Source organism: Artemia sp. Qi Xiang Cuo, chromosome 19, assembly GCF_049724085.1.
Source record: "Artemia sp. Qi Xiang Cuo chromosome 19, ASM4972408v1, whole genome shotgun sequence".
Taxonomy (NCBI): Eukaryota; Metazoa; Arthropoda; class Branchiopoda; order Anostraca; family Artemiidae; genus Artemia; species Artemia sp. Qi Xiang Cuo.
This window is the reverse complement of record NC_142812.1, coordinates 9,853,385-9,872,227: the sequence shown is the minus strand read 5'-3', so window position 1 is coordinate 9,872,227 and position 18,843 is coordinate 9,853,385. Positions and strand designations below refer to the sequence as shown.

At 35.4% G+C, this 18,843-nt stretch overlaps 1 protein-coding gene across 4 annotated transcripts in view; it reads right to left on the bottom strand.

Moving 5' to 3' along the window:
• Positions 1–18,843, bottom strand: part of LOC148940480 (alpha-crystallin A chain-like) — a 46,971-nt gene that overhangs the window by 1,109 nt on the left and 27,019 nt on the right. The gene's annotated exons all lie outside the window — the stretch shown is intronic.

Genomic DNA, 18,843 nt, shown 5'->3' with positions numbered 1-18,843 from the left:
CGCTTGGATTGTATAACGCTTCACCCGTGCAATGTCATTTGGTATCGTCAACCTTTAGGAAGTTGAATCATCTAATCAGATGACTTTTGAACTTTGCAAAACTATTGAAGTGAGAAATCTGCGCGCTTCAATAATTTGTGATAGAACTACGTTTTTTGTCACTGAAACATACAGTCAGTGAAACTGACTCCTAAAGCTATCCATAAGCAATTCCTCTCGGAAAGATTTAACAAATCTTCCTCTACCTTCAGAAGTGGCCACGTTTCAGAACCTTACTTGACCAGTGTCATTAGCCTAGCTTCTAATATTTTAGTATTGGTTTCCCAAGATTTATCTTCCTGTTCTTCCAAACTGTTTTCAACTGTAAAAAAAAAAAAAAAAAAAACGGTGGGCCAAGGCCGTATCCAGGGGGGGGGGTTTACCCGGTTTGAACCCCCCCCCCCCCCCGAAATTTTTGACCGAGTCGAAAATAAGTCGAAAATTAGTAAAACCTAGGTAAAAATCAGTATAATTAGTCGAAAACAGTCAAAAATTAGTAACCCCCCCTCCCCCGAAAGTAAAAAATTAGTACCCCCCCCCCGAAAAAAAATCCTGGATCCGCCCTTGCGGTGGGCCTTGGTTATATTACTTTTACCTCTTCACTGCATCCTTCATCCTTTACTAATTATACTACCTAGATAAATAAAGCTATACTCTTGGTCGATCTTCTCTACCCAACATCACCTATTCACCCTTGTTTATTCCTGGTCAAAGAATCTTAGTCTTCTTAACATTAATTTTCAAACCTATTTGTTATTGATATTGAAATATTTAATTAACTTTAAGAAAAAATTTACATACAAAAATCAATATGATTCACCCAAAACCAAACGGTTGACGTGGGACGAATCAGAAAAAAAAATACATACATATAACTCTTTCATAATCACTATAATAAGAAACAAAGAAAAAAAAGAGTGTTCTTGTACACTGAACTCTAAAAACTTCCAAAATTCATTCATTTTGCTAACATTTATATCTAGTACGCTCAAGTCATATGCAGGGGTAGAAAGCCTTAGTTTTTCGATATTGATTACTGCAAAGTCTGCGATTTCGATGAAGAGTGTAGTTGGGTTCCTTTTGAAGCTGTTATTTTGCTAAACTCTGTTGGACATTAGAGACCAAGTGTACGGGGGGCGCTAAGACTCCCCATCTCACCAACATTTGGATAGATACGTTTCAGAGTTTTATCCATTTTGTATAGTAGTATATTTTGTTCAACGTAGTTAGAAGCTCTGGAAATTAGGTCTTTTAGGATAACAACCCCCTCAGAGCCCTCGGGGCAAGGGTTATATGTTATACCCTGGAGGCATATAAGGTCTTTATTGAAAGCCTTTATTGAAAGGTAATCGTGTACAACACGTAAACGTGTACTACCACCTCGTCCGCCGCTACCCTTTTGTGTACTAATAGAGGTGGTGGTGATGAAAAGACGTATTTTCCTACCCTCTAAAGTTGAATCATTGCCAATGCTGTCCATCATCATTTACCGATATTAATTGCATTAATTCTTTAAAAAAATTCTGTTAATCACACAATTGGATCCTCAATGATGTAGAGAACTTTAATTTGTTTTTTATTGTCGGGTGATAGAAGGGTTGCTGTTTCGTGTAGACTGTCGGTGAGTTGACTTCTTTCCTTATAGATTTATAAATTAGACATTGTTTAGTATTGTTTATGCCAAGTTTTAATATTAGTCATTTATTCTATGTCGTTTCCCAAATAACGGGCCGTTGAGCCCTTTGGGATATTGTTTTTGTTATTTTTATTTATGGAAATAAATGGAACTTGAACTAGTGCTTTGGGAAAGTTCGACTTGTGTAAATATTTGAAAGCTTTGCGTCAATAGATAGTGTTCTTGCTATTTGAGACAAAATCAGTTATTAGATCAATTAGATTATAAGCACTGCTCCATAGTGATTTGAATACTTGTAGCATCAATTTGAACATCACTGCTATCATTCAAATAAACCTTTACTCTACTCCCGATAGGAAACTGGTAATAAATATAATATTTTTGATAAGTGACCTTCCAGTCGTGACGACGACGACGATGACAAAAACGAATGTTTTTAAATTATTTGTTTTTTGGACCTTTTCTGTCAAACAGTTGTAAGGAACCTGGTAACGTGGTAAGGAACGTGGTAACGAACTGTAAGTAAGGAGCGACCCGGCTCAATGGTAACCGAAAGTCTAAAAAATAGAATTTTGATACCAATAGATAAGTCAAAAGAATCACATTTTAATTGTGTTTTCAAATATACAAGTTTCATCAAGTTTAGTCTTAACCATCAAAAGTTACGAGCCTGAGAAAATTTGGCCGTTTTTCAAAAAAAGGGAAAACACCCTCTTAAAAGTAAAAGAACGTTGATAGAACCTTAGAAAACCAAACCAACAGACTCAGCCTTCTGTATAGGTTTCAAGCTCCTATCTACAAAAATGTGGACTTTTGTATTTTTTGCCAGAAGAAAGATCACGGATGCGTGTTTATTTGTTTTTCCCCCCCCCCCCCAGGGATGATCATATCGATCCAGTGGTCCTAGAATATCGTGAGAGGGCTCATTCGAACGGAAATTAACAGTTCTAGTGCCTTTTTTAAGTGACCAAAAAGATTGGAGGGCAACTTGGCCCCCTCCCACGCTCATTTTTTCCCCGAAGTCACCCGATCGAAATTTTGAGATAGCCATTTTATTCAGCATAGTCGAAAATTTGATTAATATGTCTTTGAGGATGACCTAATCCCCCACTGTTCCCGGGGGAAGCGCTGCAAGTTATAAACTTTGCCCATTGTTTACAAATAGCGTTGGTTATTGGCAAGTATACAGGCGTGTTCAGGAGGATTTTTTTTTCTAGGGGGGGGTCGGGATTAGAGTTGGGAATACATGGGAGGATCTTTCCATGGAGGATATTTCCAGAATTCCCAGCATTATTTAAAAAACGATCGGAGATTAAATAAAAAAAACAAGTTTTTTTCAACTGAAAGTAAGGAGAAACATTAAAACTTAAACGAACAGAAACTATTACGTATATGACAGGGTTCGCCTCCTAGTCAATACCTTGCTCTTTACGCTAAAGTTTTTTTTAGTGCTTTCAACAGAGCCATTCATTCTAATTAAACAACCTTTGTGATTCAGGGGATGGTGATTCGGACAAAATTCGAACCTTAGCGTAAAGAGCGAGGTATTGACTAGGGAGAGAACTCCTAATTATGTAATTAAAACATATAAATATAAGAAATTCGTAACGTAAGTTAATTCTTAAGTTACTTCAGAACAAAACTTTGAGAAAACCAATTAGCCAAAAAAAAGGAAAATTAATATGCGAATTTCGTTTTATAACCATTCAAGTACAGTTAGCCAAAACCAAAACTGTATTAATTCAAAAATGTTCAAAAATTAACTAAAAAAAACAGGTTTTTTTAACTGAAAGTAAGGAGCGACATTAAAACTTAAAACGAACAGAAATTATTCCGTATATGAAAAGGGCTTTCCCCTCCTCAACACCTCGCTTTTTACGCTAAAGTCTTTATTGTTTTAAAAAACAAAGTTTTGAGACAGAGTCAAACTTTAGAGTGAAGACCGCGGTGCTGAGGAGGGCACAGTCCCTTCCATATACGGAATAATTTCTGTTTATTTTAAGTTTTAATGTCGCTCCTTACTTTCAGTTAAAAAAACTTGTTTTTTTTTTAGTTAATAACATTCACAACACTGATGGGTTTAATCTGATAGTTTTTGTTTGTCAACACGACAAAGCGCCATTTGAAAAATTAAAAGTTTCTGATCATCAAGTATGGTACTATCATAAGGAAATATGTAAGATTACCCTCAAAGCTTTGCAGTGGCGATCTCATCAACTGCAGTCAATTTATACGGTTTAGTCATATTTTTAATTCTTGTGACTAAATGCTTTCATTTTCACAATGGGGGGCTGACCCCCAGCCCCCCATTGCCCTTCCTGGCTGAAGGACCACAAAACGGAGATCAGCACCGCCAGTTTGGACCTAAAGTGTCTAGTGCCGTCATACTTACTTACTTAAATGCTTTCATTACTCTTTTTCCTCTTGGACAGGGCACAAATAATGGATTTATGTTGTCTAGTCTGCTTCTTAATATTATCTGGTAGTTCAATGGTGCCTGCAGTTATATTTAAACACATCTCAGAAATGAGTTTAACAGATTCCCAATCTACATTGTTCAGTATGGCCTTCCTAAGCTGTGGTTTTGAGCTATTAAAAATAGGGAAAAACTATCTATTGTGATGTTTATTCCGATCCCCTTCCTATCTTTTGTAGGGTGCCCTAGGGAACTCTGATGGGTTCTATTTTATTTCTTATCATGGTTAATAGCCTCATGACTGACCACAGAGAGCGATGGAAGTATGTGGATGACTTGTCTGCACTTGAGGTTTGTCAACGAAATATGAAAAGCTTAATTATGACAATACTTGATGATGTCACGCAGGAGGCTTCTTTGGCAAAGATGAAAATTAATGCTAATAAATCGTCAGTTATGACAGTTAATTTCTTAAAATGAACCACTTCTTTCACAAACGCAGTTCCTCCCAAAATTTCTGTCGCATGCATTAAACTACTTGGGGTAACAATAACTGCTGACTTGAAGTTGGATCCCCATGTTCAAAATATCCTAAAATAAGCTTCCCCTTCGGTTTTCCTTCTAAGACTTTTGTTAAAACTTTCTTGCCCCCCTAAGGATCTTCTACAACTTTATTGTTCTTTTATTCAGCCAATACTGGAGTTTGCTTCTCCAGTGTGGCATTTCGATCTTTTTTCAGAGCATATTTATAAGATTGAAAATGTCCAAAAACGAGCCCTTAGAGTCATAAATGGTGAAGGGAAGGTTCCATATCATTATCTTCTAGGTAAGTTCAAGCTCACCACGCTGGCCGAGAGAAGAAACCTCCTATGCCTTCGTTTCGGTACAAAGACCCTGTTTTTTCTTCGATTACGTTCCATCATCCCCGAACCCTACCTTCCCGCCCGCAACACACTGTCCCGTATAAGATCCCAAAAAGGGAATTATGTTTGACGTGAGCGTCACGTTCTTTCCAGCTGCATCTGAACTTGATAAAAATAATTATGGTTCCTCTTTAGCTTGACCCTGTTTTTATTATCGAGGAAAACACCTTTGATTCTATTCAGCCTTAATTTCTCTTCTTTTGGTTCGGCCAGGACACTCTTTCTAAGATCTAGAATATGTTTGAAAAGCATATGGGGGGGAGGGAGGGGATGAAGAACCCGCATACTATGAATATAAAAACTAAAATAATTTTTTCGGCAATTCAAAAGTAAACCCTACCAGGGTCTTAACCTAAATAGAAAAATTCAAATGATAAGGACCGCAGAACTTGACATAATATACAGTAAAAACATATATAATTATAGATTCATGAATTTTTAGTTTTTTTCTTATACATGCACAATATAAAAGATAATGCTGAAATACATTTTCCTTGAAGCAATGCATATGGTTCTAAATGGCTCACGGATTGCCATATTACGTGATATCACTAAAATACACCCCTCCCCCCTCTGCAAAATTCCCACCAGACAGTTCCATCCTTGCTGAAAATTCCGTAAAATTTCTTGTGGACGATTCAGCTAGAAAAATTCACCTTAGCACTTGCTTTTGTAACATAGATTAACTTTTAATTGTTTTCTCGATCACTCGGGAAATCCCCCTTCCGTGGAAATCTCCCAGAAATCGAAACACGCTGAAAATATCCTGGATAATTCTCCGTATTGTTTTCACATGCAAAATTGAGTCGGAAAAAAGAAAGACAATTAAAAAGAATTTCGGACACGAGTTCTGTCAAATTCCCACAGTGTAAACTTTCTCCTGAAAATTCATCCCCTGGAAATTTATCTCTCCACGGAAAATTCTCCCTGTGGAAACCCACCCCAAGCACAAAAACATCCCCCGAAAAGTTTCTGTATACTTCCTAGTAAGAAATAATATAGGGCAAATTTCTTAGCTTACACCCCTCTCCTCTCAGACAGTGGTGGGTCATTTTATCTCTAAAGACACAGGGAACTTATGTATTATAGCGAACCCACTCAAAATGTGCAGTTGGGTGAAATACACTAAATATTACGAAAATTCAATACTTTATTAACAAAATTCTGGAAACTACACAAGAAAATTATGAAAAACGACGGAACTTTACTGTGAGCAAACAACGTGTTGACACGCAAACCGAATTTTTTCCTGCATGGCCTAGTTGTACACTTCCAAAGAGTCCTTATCGAAAGTGTATAAAGTTATGTTGTGTCCATTTGCGCACTCTGTTGTTTTGGGCAACACCTCTTTATCCTGGAAAAGTCTAATTTCCTCTTTTACAGTCCTTAGAAAATCCCAAATCTTCATTTTAATATCCACGGTCAGACACTAATCTCTATCACTATACATCGCAGACTAAATAAATTTCATTCATGGTCAGGAAAACCGATCTACTCAGATCAAGAACTTGAGTGTCGTCGCTATAATACATAAATACCGAATAGTTATTGGATCTTTCAACTATGCTGAACAAAATGACTCAAAATTCTGATCAGATAACCTTGGGGAAAAAAGGTGGTGGAAGGAGGCATAGCGGCCCACTCCAATTTTTGGTCACTTAAACAAGGCGATAGGAAAGGTCACTTAGAAAGGCGCTTTTAATTTCCCTTCGAAGGCACCCCTTCTTTATATTCTAGGACCATTATTTCGATACGATCGCCCCTAAAAAATAAAAAAATAAAAATAAAGACACATCCTTGATCTTTCCTCTGACAAAAATGAAAATATATAGGAGGTTGAAACTTCTGCAATAGGGTTTTCTGATCGGCTAAATCGGATGGTTTTTTAGGGGACTTTTAGGTGGTGTTTCCGCCCTATTAAAAAAACATCAATTTTATCAGGCTCGTAACTTTTGTTTGGTAACACTAAACCTCCTTAATTTTATATATTTCAAATCAGCATAATATGCTGATTCTTTTGATGTATATTGATATCAATATTCCGTTTTACAAATTTTCGGTTACTATTTAGCCAAGTCACTCCTTATTTACAGTTCCTTACCACGAAATGTTTGATTATGTTTAATGAACATGAGCGGGGGAGTAATGGAAAACTAGAAAAAAATAAACAAGCAATATAAATTGTCATTGAAAATCGAATTTGAAAGTGTATTTTTTGTAGATTTTCCTAGGACAATTATTCTATGAAATTGAACTATGTTTGAAAATATACGGGGCGGGCGATAACTAGCCAAAAACTAGAAATAAATAAACGACTAAAATAAAAGGAAATTCAGGTAGTGCCCCCAGGCCTCAGAGCAAGGGCTGTAAGTAAAGCAATTCCTTCATTATTTATATATAGTAAGCGTTATTGAAAAAGGTATGCATGCTTAACCCTTACTTTTCAAAAAGACGAAGAGTATTCAGGTGAGGCTTTCAGTGAATGTTGAAGGGAGTGTTGAACTAAATCAAAACACTCTGTTTATACAGGTTGTCAAAAGGCTGTAACTCATGAATGACTGACTATATCAATTTGGAACTCTCAGCAAAAGATAAGGGAGATGATTAGTTGACTAAAAATCTTTACTAAATAATCAAATCTTGTCCAAAATTTCACTTAGATTCCAATATTTGAATTATCAAGCAGAAAACTGAAAAAGTGGAAGCTACCAACCAATTTACAAGTACTAATACAGGCACTGAAATGTGATTACTTTTTCTCGTCTAATCTGTCGTTCAAGGCAGGTGACAGTACAGGAATTCCTAAAGCGACTAGATCAGCCAAATGATAAATCCTTTGAACTGATTTTCAGTATTTTTGCGAGCAGGTAGGGTAAACTGTTTTTAGGGACAGCCTTTTCCTGAACTTGAATTAGATAATTATGCTCCGATTAATCGAAAAAACAAAATTAACAGTTCCCATTGATGCAAGTCTCATCAAATTGAATATCTATAACAGGCCCAAATTGAAAGAAATTAAATAGTTTTTCTAAGATATCTGGGAAATTCAGTGTCGGCTTTTAGTTTTCTCTCGTTTACTTAAATCTATTATCTAAGTTCTACAAGGCATATTAAGGCCGCCAATAATAATTCTAAATAGTTTGCTCAACCAAACTAAAAACTTTATAATGAATGAGATAGGGCAAGTCTTTGAGGTACCAAATTGCCTAAAGGTAAATTACAATATACCCTTATGATTTGCTTGTTGCCTGATTGTAAGCTGAAAGCAGGAATTTAGGCTGACCTGGATAAATTTGTTTGTTTAAATTTACAAGATAAATTGAGTCACAAACAACTTTGTACATAATGTGATGAGTACAGTTCAATGCTAAACATCGCATAGATTGAATCTGATGAAAGAGGTTGTGTAGGACAATGGTGATTGAAATTTTTTTATGATGGGAATGCACTGTGAACAATTGAATCATTTTTTTTAGACCATTGCTACATTCATTCGGATAAATTATCAATGATATGCCAAGAATTTAGTTAATTGAATTATTAAACACAGCATCCCATCCCTTGATAAATTTAAATTGAGATTCAATAGCCCTTATCCGTTCGTGTGACTCTTTCCAAAAACTATGGCAATAGTATATATTTTTGGTATTGATGTTTGATGATACCCTGCCACTATTAAGATTTCATTTCGATTCTGAATTATTTTCATCAAAAATTTTGTATTCCCAATCATTGATGGCCCACAAAGTTAGGGTCTGGCTGATGTCATAAACTTATCCATAATCTATGTTTTTTCTCTGCTTTGTCCAATCCTATTCAATGAAAAACAACAACTGAGTTACAATAAAATGGTTTACTATGTTAAATATGTGAATGTATAGAAGCACAGCCATTTTTTTGCAAAATTTTTTAATTGTAAAAAAAACAACTTGTACATATTCAAACACAAAAAACATTTAAAAAAGAACAACTAAGTAAAATTTTTTTTAAAATTTTCTACAAATATTTTATTATATACATTTACAATAAATAAGCTTTAATAACACTGCTCTATGTCATATGTAAGAAAAAAGTCGTAGGGAGCGGTGCGACCCCTCCACCCCTGACCCGGCATTGCGGTGGGGCTACTGTATCCTAGCCGCATTGTTGTAAAAAATTCCAACTTGAGCTTTTTTGTAAGTTCTAGGATGGTACAACCTACAGTAATATTTTTATTGAACAAAATATTTATTTTTTTCATTCAATGGTAACAGGTCCGGGCCAATGATTGCAAAGGAAGTGTAAAGAGGTTGGTAATAACTCCAGCACATTGTTCTGGATCGACTACAATATCACAGCTACTCCTATTCCGAACACTTTTGCACATTTTACCAAAGGTAGAATTTAAAATGAGTTTATAGATTTCGTTTTCGACCTTTGTTTTTACTTCAGAATGTTTCTTGACAAAAGTATCAATGAACGTCCTAATGTTTGGCTTTTGACTGAATTGGAGCGCTTTATGAATCTTTGTGACCATGAAAACATTGGCGCACATCCAGTTTAATGCCACATGGTGTGCAAAAATAGTATTTTCGGCAAGAGGTCGCCAATAAGCTTTGTATCGAAGGTGTCCACTGCATTCCCCCCCTCATCCGCCAAAGATCTATTGCGAGGACTCAAGAATCCCTGGTCACAGGTCTATTAATGCATGAAAAAACAAAATTCTTAACAAAATCAGGAAGTTCCACTGATTTCTCTCCATCAATTCAAAAAACCATCCAATTCCTCCGTTCTCCTGAACATAGGCAATGTTGGGGGAATTGGGAGAAAAGGGTCATTTAGCCATATAGAGTTGACGCATGGTAGAACGTACTGAGACATAGCCAAGGGATACAGGGAGTTCATATCAAGGAATACTGCATCTGACTATTATCCCGTCTTCTCTCCAGTTCGATCAGTTTCCAAGATAAGATTCCCACGAAAAACGTACCCACACCGTATTGACCTCTCGATAAACAGGTGTTGGTCAATGTCAGTGATGAGTCCAATTTTTTCCCGGCTAATCTTTAGGATGAGGTCCATTACTATATGAGGAGTTGAAAAATAGTACCCCAGATAAAGACCAATTTCCTCGTAAATTTTGTCCGTATTTTTACACAATGTCCAACAGTCAGAAAATCACTTGACAAATAGAACTTGCAGCAGTCAAACTCATTTTTACCCACTTCATTTGCCCAAACCTTTTTGGATAAATTATAAACATCAGGGGAGCACCTATTATCGTGCAGACTGTCGTAAAACAATTTGACTGAGGGAATATTCTCCTCGATGAATCTCGACATGGAGTTAAAATAGTCATAATGGTAGACGCCTTTAACCGTTAACAAATCATTAAAATAATTTGAAAATTTTTGCTTGAGAAAGGGGAAACTATTGCAACAGTCATCATTTTTCGGCACCTGAATCAATTCACTCAAAAGATTTCGGAAAAAGCTGAATGAATCTAAACAACGAATTTTATTCGAGTGCTCAATGCCGGCTTCAACATGCTTCCACATTAATTCCAAAACAAGCAAATTTTCCGCTGATTTAGGGAGGATCTTGTATGAAAAGCTGCCTTGCACCCATGCACCATCTATAGCTCCATTTCTTTGGAGTTGTACCATTGCTGGCAGTACAAACTACAGATCGTAGTTGGAATTGTGTATAAAAACTGGAAAAAGAGCTGCTTTTGAATTTTCAAATTGTAACTATTATAAGCGCAACCCCAAAAGTTGCTTTCCCGTTGAACTGGGGCCAATACGGTGATTATGGTCCATTACACTATCTTTCTTGACAAGGGTATCCCTGCAAACCCAACAAATTGATCCCGATTTTAGGGCACTGTGTTCCTCTTCTCATAATGACATGGTGTAGTTTGTGTGACGCAATTTTGAATAAGACTTATTGGCTGTTTTGATTAGATCCACTAGTGTATTTTCCATGCTACTCATCTCACTCTTAAGTCTCTACAAATTACCAACTGCATTTTGTTCGCTGAACCCTGTTGTGCAAATGAATGGAAAACAGCTACAACTTTACGCTCTTTGACTATCTTCGACATTGATGGGTCAGATATTTCCAACAGTGTTTCTTGACAATCCATGGCTACCTTATCGCCCTTGGAGGGAATTTCGGAAATTTTTAAATTGTAAAATAGCTTTGTCTCCTGTCAGAATTTCTACCTTTGATTGCCATGAAGCTAGCAATGTTTCATATGATCATTAAATGTTATCTCAGTGTGAAATGGGGAAGAACACGTGGGACAATAGTGAAGTTTCCCTTTTTCACACCTTGAGACCCCAGTCGACTGATTGTAGTAATGGGGGAAAAATGACCGCATGAGATTACATATTTGGGGGGTTCATAGAGGAGCCAAACCCAATTTTCACATCATCTACTGGCGGTATCCTGACTGAATAAAAAAAAACTGTTTTCATTTGGTACTTTTACCCCATCCTCAAAATCCGTGTCACACTGAAGAACCACCACCTCCAGCCCAAGGTTTTCGTTTTCTTTTTAAAAAAAAACGTATTTCTTTTAAGGACATCGGATACTTGCCCTCCGATAAATTGAAATTTACTTTCGGGAAAATTTTTTCAACCATTACCTGCAAATTCATCAAGTCACATTTTTGAAGCATCATCTTTCAGAGGCTTATGTGCGGCAATATTTTAAACATTGCAAAACTGTGTCAAATCGTAAAATCTAAGCTCCCCTGGCAGTCGACAAATCCGGATGACATTTTGTCGTCGATTAAATCTCCCTAACTTCCTTAAACATATTTTGTTTAATTTACCGAGATTCAGATCTAGCTGTTCTATGAGTAAAATAGAGAACCCACTACCCCTCTCGTTAAACGTATCCAAAGTGGATATTAATTTATTAACCCAATCGAATAAATTACTCTTAAACTCGTTTAAGCTAGGGTAAAATGTGTAATTCCAGGTTAAAATATTATAATGAAAAATATCACCTGATTTCCTTTTTTTAAGTAAACTTTTTGACTAAATAAAGCTTTAATTCCATATCTTCCGCCCCAATTCTGTACCTGAGTCTCAATAAGTGCTCTTATTGAGACGTAGGTATGAAAAAATTCAACAGTGTCGGCTGGAATAATACATCTGTCAGCCAAGTTCTCCTCGGGAGGATGGAAAAGTACCCCGTGTGATTGAATGTGACCTAGAACAGCTTTGAGTAAATTAAATTCACGCAAATCAGGGGATGTGATGGTGTTTTCAAGCCCCGTACCACTTTTCACAGGACTCAAATCACTAATAACAATGTCCTCGTTAAATATATCCCTGGAAATATCATTCTCAACAATTTCCATAAGCCTGTTTAGCTCTTCTGTAGTAAACTCGAAATCCTGGTGAATAATGATGGCATACCTTCACTAGCATAATCATCTTGTGATGACTGGCCGGGCGAAATTGGATAGTCGTCTTGAATTATCTGCAGTCCTGACGGGCAAGGAAAAGTACTACAGGATTGCCCCTGCAACTAAAATAAAGAAATTGTGTTTTTTTCTTTGAAGGTCTTATCACAATGACAAGGGGGTTGTGTGTGTGTGTGTGGGGGGGGGGGTAAAGTATATAGTTCAAAATGTAATGGTATTTCTTTCCTAGGAAAGCTTATGTAGATCTTACTGTCAATGGCAATTAATCATAATAACTAAAGCATTTGTAAATGTGTTCTGATAAAACAGAACTGTGGAAAAAGCTTTCTCCCTCCATCCATATTGACTAAGCATACTGCATAAATAGAATTACTAACCCCTTCCATAGAAACACCATAGTCCAAAAAAAGTTTTCTGAGACAATTTATCTGATTAACTATTCCGTAGAATACTAGTCAAATTCCCTTGAATTAATGATACTACCAATATTGATTTCTCACCTTATGTTCATTTCCAAGGTCAAGTGTTTCCCCTATACCCTCTGTTCTAAATCAATAAAACGTTTAAGATCCAATAGCTAGTTGATATCTAAAGTCAGTTTTTATAAAGCTTCTTTTTTTATTCTTTTGCTAATTTATTAGATAAAATGGTAAAGTTTTGTACATTTTTTTTATATAATTCATCTTAATCTATTATTCTGGGTTAATTTAAGTTTTTCTTTCTTTCTTCTATAGTTTGAGAAGTAGCCTCTTCGCGAGAACCGTTCTCAAATAAAGTATTTTTAACAAAGATTAATTCATTTTTATGTATTTTGGTGATATTGGTTTTAACACCCTATCAGATGAAGAAATAATTACTCCCCTTTTAACTTGAATAGGATGATTTCACATAAAATATTAGTAATATTTATTGTTTTTCAATTAATTAAAAAAAACTTTTTCCAGAAAACCAGTTTTTCAAAGAAAATTAAACAGCTTCATTAGGCCAAGAATGGGCAGAAATAAAGTAAAATAATCTTCAAAGTGAAAACTACCAAAAATCATTATCAATAAATAAATAAAACTCAATAGGAACAGAAATTACAATAAATAGCCGATTCAAACTCAAAACGAGCAAACATTTACATGAGTAGGGCTGATAAACCCCATACATTCTCAAGATCATAGCATAATTTGCATTTTACCGAAAAAAAAAATGACCGTGGATTGTCAGTTTAATCGAGATATACTGATACCTATTCCTTAAAGTTTTCATAGCTTTTTATTTATCAAAGTAAGAAAATTGAAAACATTTAAAACGTACTTTGAGTAGAGTTGACCTTTTGAATTTGCTTGCCTCTCCGTACCAAACATGTTTTTGTGGTAGGTAATTTTTTTAGAGAGGTAAATAAACTTTTATTTTCCATGTGTTTTACGCAATTTAAAAGTTCAATGTATTTTTTTTTTTTTTTTTTTTTATTGATAAGCCAAAACCAGCATGTCTTTTTTCACTGTTATGCAATTATTTTTTGTCACTTAGTTTTTAAAATACATTGCCCCTCCCCCCAATATTTATCTGCCAGAAGATTGCATATATCAGCTGTTCTTGATATATTGCAAGTTTGCCCTTTTGATAATCTGGATGCACAAAGTGAATTTGGTTTAGTTCAACTTCTCCCTTAATATTCGATGAAAGTTTGAAATTAATACCCTTGGCCGTTCCTGGGATATTACCGATACGCACTTTTGAAAACCTGGATGCTCATAGTGTCTTGCACAGTATATGATCTGCACCGTTAGACCTAGCCTGCCACCACAGTCTTAGTAAGAAAGCCTTGACAGGTTCAACCAAAATTAAACAGTTCGAATGACGAACTGCTCAGGGTTGCCAAAACTTTTAGGGACAAGTGTCCAAATCGGCCAAAAAGGGACACTTTCAGTGTCCCTCTAGAAAATCGACCAATATACAGGGTTTCCACTATGAATTTTCAAAACCTGTGAAAAAAGTGCCGAGAAACCTGTGCGCAAAAACATCTATAAGAAATATCCCCAAGACGCTACCAAAGCTTAAAAGTAAAGTACAAATTAAAAGCAGTCGTATTTATAAAAAAAAAAAGAAGAAAATAAAGACATTTGGTTTTTGATTTGGAAAAGTGTCCAAAAAAGTGTTTTTTTTTCAAAAAGCTGCCTTTTTGACCAATAGTGTCCCGGTGTCCCTCAGAGTGAAAAGTGTCCAAAAGCCAATTCAATCGATGCATTGTTTTTAAATTACATTTTCACTTGTAAAATTTACAATAAAAACTCATTTTCAGTTTTTCATTCATCTATAAAATGTTTTTTAAAATATATTTAAGCAAGATTCAACTTGAGAGTATATTTTTAACGCATGAGTCGCATGCACTGAAAATATGAACGACGAAACAAGAAATTGCAATAGGGTATTAAGATGCTTCCCCGCTAATTAAAACAAATAGTTAGGTACATAAGCGTCAGGTTTGAGCATTTTATATGGTAAAAGCATGAAATTTGGCAGACATGTGCAGAAAAATATGGAGAATGTGACTGGGATCAGAAACACATTTTTTTACGCGATAGTCGCGCCGTTTTGCGTTTTTCCGCTCGGGAAATATATATATATGTATATTTAATATGCAGAATATATATATATATATATATATATATATATATATATATATATATATATATATATATATATATATATATATATATGAATTAGAATATTTAATTGGCTGTTTGGGGATTTTGGGACCTAGGTTTTTTAGGTTTTCGTGTGTGTTTGACTCCTGGGGTTTATTACTTGAGAAGTTAACTTTAGTATTTTGTGGTTTTACGTGCCTGAAATCATAAATTAGAAGTTAATTAGCTGTTTAGGGTTTTCAGACCTAGTTTTTTAGATTTTCGTGGGTGTTAGGTTCCTAGGATTTATTATTTGAGAAGCTAACTTTAGTATTTCGTGGTTTGACTTGTCTGAAATCATGAATTATAATATTTAATTGGCTGTTCGGGGATTTTCAGACCTAGGTTTTTTATGTTTTCGTGTATGTTTGACTTCTGGGGTTTATTATTTGAGAAGTTAACTTTAGTATTTTGTGGTTTTACGTGACTGAAACCATGAATTAGAATAGTTAATTAGCTGTTTAGGGTTTTCAGACATACGTTTTTTAGATTTTCGTGGGTGTTTGGTTCCAGGGGTGTATTATTTGAGAAGTTAACTTTAGTGTTTCGTGATTTGACGTGCCTGAAATCATGAACTAGAATAGTTAATTAGCTGTTTGGGTTTTCAGACTTAGTTTTTTAGATTTTCGTGGGTGTTAGGTTCCTGGGGTTTATTATTTAAGAAGTTAACTTTATTATTTCGTGGTTTGACTTGCCTGAAATCATGAATTAGAATATTTAATTGGCTGTTTAGGGATTTTCAGACCTAGGTTTTTTTTAGGTTTTCGTGTTTGTTTGACTCCTGGGGTTTATTAATTGAGAAGGTAACTTTAGTATTTTATGGTTTTACGTGCCTGAAATCATAAATTAGAATAGTTAATTAGCTGTTTAGGGTTTTCAGACCTAGGTTTTTTAGATTTTCGTTGGACTATTTACGTGCCTGAAATCATAAATTGGAATAATTAATTAGCTGTTTAGGGTTTTCAGACCTAGTTTTTTAGATTTTCGTGGGTGTTAGGTTCCCAGGGTTTATTATTTGAGAAGTTAACTTTAGTATTTCGTGGTTTGACTTGCCTGAAATCATGAATTAGAATAGTTAATTCGCTGTTAGGGGATTTTCAGACCTAGGTTTTTTAGGTTTTCGTGTATGTTTGACTCCTGGGGTTTATTATTTGAGAAGTTAACTTTAGTATTTTGTGTTTTTAAGTGCCTGAAACCATGAATTAGAATAGTTAATTAGCTGTTTGGGGTTTTCAGACCTACGTTTTTTAGATTTTCGTGGGTGTTTGGTTCCAGGGGTGTATTATTTGAGAAGTTAACTTTAGTGTTTCGTGATTTGACGTGCCTGAAATCATGAACTAGAATAGTTAATTAGCTGTTTGGGTTTTCAGACTTAGTTTTTTAGATTTTCGTGGGTGTTAGGTTCCTGGGGTTTATTATTTGAGAAGTTAACTTTATTATTTCGTGGCTTGAATTGCCTGAAATCATGAATTAGAATATTTAATTGGCTGTTTGGGGATTTTCAGACCTAGGTTTTTTTTAGGTTTTCGTGTGTGTTTGACTCCTGGGGTTTATTAATTGAGAAGTTAACTTTAGTATTTTATGGTTTTACGTGCCTGAAATCATAAATTAGAATAGTTAATTAGCTGTTTAGGGTTTTCAGACCTAGGTTTTTTAGATTTTCGGAGGAACGAGTATAACTTGATTGGTGATTAGGATTTGAATAAAAGGAATAGTTTTCGTTTAGTGATTGTAAATTTTATTAATGCTTTTACAATCGGATGTGTTTGATTAATCTTTGCAAAAAAAAGGGGTAATGGGATTTGTGAATTGGAGGAGATGCCGTAATTATGTACTGTATAATACACAAGTGATGTTATGGAGAGTATTGCCAATTTAACGAGAAATGACTGAAAAGTGTTTTGAGGGAGAGGGGGTGCATGGAGGGTTGAGTTGCATGAGAGTTCAGTTACAGGGGGATACAGTTACACGGTGGTTTAGGTAATTGGGGGCGAGTTGCATGGGGGTTCAGTAGCACGAGGTTTCAGTTGCATGGAGTTCAGGTGTACAGGGTGTTGGTTATAAAAGGGTTCACTGACATGGAGCGAGTCAGTTGAACGAGGGGGGGGGATTTGCGATTGGGAGGAGATGGGATGATAGTGTACTGTATAATACACAATTGATGTTTCGGAGCGTATTGTCAATTTAACGAGAAATGACTGAAAAGTGTTTTGAGGGAGATGGGTTGCATGGAGGGTTGAGTTGCATGAGAGTTCAGTTAAAGGGGGGTACAGTTACACGGAGGTTTAGTTAAATGGGGTCGAGTTGCATAGGGGTTCAGTAGCACGAGGGTTCAGTTGCGTGGGGGCTTCAGAAGCTTGGGATTCAGTTACATGGGGGGGGGGCATTGTTACCTGATTCTTTTATTCTAACTTAACTTGTAGGAATAGGACTTCATTCCATTGGCTAAATCAGTTTATTCATCTATAATGGTGAACAAAAAGACTATTAATTCTCCGTATTCTTCTTCTTCTTCTGATCATGCACCCATGCCTCCCATGCCTCCTTCTCACTCGGGGTCAATCGACGTCTTAATATCCGATAGAAGTTGCATATTCCACTCATTCTCCACACCTCGTAATATCCGTATGGACAGAAGGATCTATTAGCATAGTTATAGTGGAGGCCGAGTTGCTAGCGAAAAACCCGTGTGGATGAGTTGAAATAAAAATTTTTAACAAGAAATGGCTGAAAAGTGTTTTGGGGGAGATGGGTTGATTGGCAGAAGGATGTATTAGCGAAGTTATAGCGGAGGGCAAGTTGCTAGTGAAAAATCTAAGCTAATTGGACTTAAATTATTTCAAGAGATACACGTTAACACTCTAAAGAGAAATTTGAGTCGCATAAGCTTGGGTCTGATAAGCGCTTGAATCTGATAAGAAGAAGTTTAAATTTCTTTTAATCCCCAAGATGTAGATTCCTCCCCCGTATGATTTTCGTAATAATTATCCATTATCGCATATGCAAATCCTCCTGAAAGTAAGGAGCAACATCAGAATTTTGATGTTAGAGCCGTAAACATATTTTGTCATTTTAAGATACGTACAAAAAAAATAAAGTTGAATAATTTCGAAGTTTAAAAAAAGTTCTTATGGAAAAAGCCTGGAAGTATTTTTTTTACGGTTACATGCGCGGGGGTGGAGGGTATAAAACGTTACTTTGAGATTTCATATTGAATTCTATGACCTTTCTAATATTCTCAATACTCAAAGGTTCAAATGCAAGAACTTATTGATTTTATTTAATTTATACACAAATATCTAATCTATCGTGATGAAAGCCACAAAGCAAAGTATATTTATTACACGTTCTACACTTATATGATGATTCGTATCTTCGTATATCTCGCCATATCAAAAACCAGTTCCGCTGTTTACACCAATAGCATCTATCGTCCCTGACTATATCGTCAGGGTTATGGGGATAGTACAATCCTCCTTCGGGCTTCATTACAGAGCTCTGAAAGTAAAAGTATATTAAATTATTAAGAAGCCTATTTCCTTCATATGAATACTTTTCATTTTAAACTTAAAATACGCTAAATTCTTGATTTTCATTCTAACTTATTTTCTTTAAAAATTTGGAAAAAAAAGCCAACTTCAAAATAAAGAGTAACGAGTTAAGGATGAGACAGACTTTTGATCGTTTACATAATTAAATAAATAAATAAAAAATTATATATTTGAAATCAGCATAAA